This window comes from Trichechus manatus, unplaced genomic scaffold (genome assembly GCF_000243295.1).
Source record: "Trichechus manatus latirostris isolate Lorelei unplaced genomic scaffold, TriManLat1.0 scaffold00007, whole genome shotgun sequence".
Taxonomy (NCBI): Eukaryota; Metazoa; Chordata; class Mammalia; order Sirenia; family Trichechidae; genus Trichechus; species Trichechus manatus.
Genome location: NW_004443943.1, coordinates 7573525 through 7577161, shown reverse-complemented (window position 1 = coordinate 7577161; position 3637 = coordinate 7573525). Strand labels below are relative to the sequence as shown.

General features: G+C 43.1%; 1 pseudogene; it reads right to left on the bottom strand.

The window, feature by feature from the left end:
- LOC101343664 (oxidoreductase HTATIP2 pseudogene) overlaps window positions 1-2470 on the bottom strand; it is a 20504-nt pseudogene extending 18034 nt beyond the window's left edge.
- Window positions 2471-3637: the final 1167 nt, after the last annotated feature.

The window sequence follows — 3637 nt, the reverse complement described above, 5'->3', positions numbered from 1 at the left end:
AAGGATGTAGAACATAATTCTAACTCACAAAAAAAAGACCAGTCTTACTGGCCTAAAGGAGACTGGAGAAACCCCAAGAGTATGGTCCCCAGACACCCTTTTAGCTCAGTGGTGAAGTTATCTCCGAGGTTCACCGTTCAGCCTGGGAGTGGACAGCCCCATAAAACCAAATGAGACTAACTAGGTACAGTAGTCCAGTGAAAAGGACCAGAAGGCAGAAGGGGACAAGGAAGATGGTGATAGGGAACCCAAGTTTGAGTAAGAATATTGTTGATGTGTTGTGAGAGTGTTAACCATTGTCATAAGGCAACATCTGTCGTAACTGTTAAATGAGAAACTACTTTGTTCTGTAAGCCTTCAACTTAAGTGAGAATAACAGCACAATTGGAAGAGTGTAGTCAATGTCACTGAACTGTGCATGTAGAAAATTTTGAAATGGTGTATCTTCGGCTATGTGTATTTTCACCAAAAAAAAAAAGGTTGAGAAGTTAGAGGGTTGACATGTTATGGGTTTGTTAACCAATGTCATAAAACAATATGTGTACTACTGTTCCATGAAAAACTATTTGTTCTGTAAGCCTTCACCTGAAGTACAATAAAAAAAAGCTATCATTTATATAAATATTAAAAGTTAACACAAATAAACTTAAGTGAATAAATGGAGTTATTAGACCAAAAAGTCAAACTGCATCTCCGTATATATTTATGTGTGCTATAAATCTTATACAAAGCTTATTCAAATAGACAGCGAAAGATGCCATCACTTGCATTGCCTAAAGGCATCGGGTAAAGACATTTAAATAAACTTTCACATGCTGAGTGAAAGAAGTCAAATCACAAAAGGACGAATATTGTATGACCTCACTTATATAAAAATACAAGAAACTGGAAATGTACAGAGAACAAAATTCATTAGTGGTTACCAGGTAAATGAATAACTTCCTTTATAAGGATCAGCACAAAGCCAGTTCCTATGCGGTGGAGGTTAAAGATGTCCCAAATGCCCAGCTTTTCCAAATTGCTGTACCATTCAATCATCTCTAACATCAACTACTCCTCTTCCCCCCACTACTCTCCTTCCTGTCTTTGGGTTCTATAATTCACTGCAATTCTCACAGAACTCACAAACCGTATCAAGGAAATGACTCATGTGATTGTGGAGGCTGGCAAGACCCAAATCTGTGGAACAGGTGTAGGCTTCTTCTGACCCACGTGGTTTCGTGGGCTGACAAACTCAAACCAGCAGGTTAGACCACAGGCTGGCGAATCAGGTCAGACAATAGGCTGACAGGGCTACGTAAGCCAGCAAATCCCAGAATCTGCAGGTCAGAGGGCAGGCCACAGGCTAAAGTCTCAAGAACTGGAGGACACACAGTGACAAATCCGACTCAGGTTCCAGATGCAGAGAGAGAGAGCCCTGCCAGAGCACCCACATATATAACTTGGATGTGGGCCACACCCCAGGGAGGGGCGTAACCTGAGTAAAGGTGGAACTTGAATCATGCCCTCCTGCAGGGCTGTGACTCAAGATACACCCCACATTAATCCTATCTCATTAACATATAACCCAAAAAGTCATTGCCATCGAGTTGATTCCAACTCATAAAACCCTTATAGGATAGAGTAGAATTGTCCCATAGGATTTCCAAGGAGTGGCTGGTGGATTTGAACTGCCCACCTTTCAGTTAGCAGTTGAATGCTTAACCACTGTGCCACCAGGGCTTCCATGAATATATAGAGGTTAAGATTTACAACACATAAAACAGAGGATAATTAGGATAATTATATCAAATTACAAAATTGAGGACAACCATATAATACTGGGAATCATGACCCAGCCAAGATGACACATAACCCCAACCATCACAGGTTCCATATACATTATTTACATAGTCCCACTCAGTTACTGCGCATGAGTCAAAAAGGCCATGACTAAAAAGGGCCATATTAGGCAATTTATTGCACTCCAGGTCACCTGCACTGCAGATCTTCTAGCCGTTGACCCTTTCATACTTGAAGGATTAACTTCCCCCTCCCAATCATTTTACCAGTCCAAAGCAGTCATTAACAGTTAGTCCTTCAGTGGGACAAAAGAGTCCTAGAGGTGAAGTTACTCAGGTACCATCCATTCAGGTCTGTTGCAGGTGTCCATCTGATCTGGTCAGATTCTCCAGTAGTTCGTCCTCACTCTTTCTGGTCTCTGATGAAATTTAACTGAGAGAAGATTCTTCCCTTTTTCTGAGTCTCTCTTAAGGTATCAGCATAATGTTAGATTTCCTCCATTGCATAACTCATTTATTCATTCCTTTACCCTGAGCTATTATTTCTCCTTTCTTCCATTTGTCATTTATTTTCACCCAAACTTTTCCACCTTGGGAAAGGACATCAGGTTCAGCTGCTGTGCCAGTCCAGATTGCTGGTATCAAGACCAGTCTAGCAAGTACCTCCCCCTCAGTCCACTCCCATTCATGTTGGGTAGGGTTACATAGGCACAACACTAGCGGGCTATCTTGCCCACTAGGCAATATGGCAGTATTCACTGTCATCTCCCATTTTTCTAGATGTGGCGAAGGTATAATTCATCCCATCAGGCCCTTGGGAATTCTGGCATACATGTTCAGGAGTATAGTTACAGTCTCTTGCTTAGGGATGACCCCTGCTTCCAGCACCAGCAGCTGCATTCCTGGACCTGGCACTGCAGCATCTGGCAGGAAAAAAGCAATTTTAGGTGATGTGGGGAAGAACTTTACAGTGGCACAAGCATCCTCTCCTATCTCCTCTTTCCCAGATCCCCCGGAGAAGTGTAGGAATCTATCCAGTGGTGATCCTCTTTTTGTCCCCATTGTGCTGAGTGTGAGCACGTACTCACAAAGGCATGTGAGCCAGCCTTTCATGTCTTTATCTCCCCCATTTTAGGTAACAAATGTTTCAATTGCCCATTCCAATTCTCTATCAAATCATTAGTCTGAAAGCGATATGCAACATGGTATGTTCATTTAATATGATGCTTCTTGGCCCATTGCTGCACCTTGTGGGCTGTAAAGTGTGTTGCTTGGTTTGATGTAACATAACTCAGCGGCCTAAATTGGTACAGTATCTTTTGTTCCAATCCCTTAATGGTGTTTTCGGCATTTGCATGTGTCACAGCATATGCAAATCCCGGTCCAGAGTAAATATCTATTTCTGCGAGGACCCATTTGTAGTAATCTGGTGCCACTGGTGTCATTGGTCCAATATAATGAACTTGCCAGCTATGTGCAGGGCCTCCTCCCCCAGAGAATCTGTCCCATAGCCCTCAGCAACCTCTCTTTCTTGCAGGCAGACAGAGCAGTTCTCATTGGCATTTTGTGCCTCAGAGTGTGCAAGATGGACGTGTCTAGATTCAGCCCATCTCCCTGCATTGCTGTAGCAACCCCATGTCCACTCTTTTTGCGGACCCAATTGGCCACATAAAGAGAGTATACCAACAGGTCCACTTGCTGATTCCAATAGCCTTCCAATCCAGGAAGGGGGGTTTTCTGATGGGCCTTGACATGTCCTACTCTAATGCACCCTCTAAATTCCCAGAGTGCTCTCCATAGGTCTATGCCCCACATGGATGTCCCCTTAACAGTCCAATTTTCCATCACGCATTTTC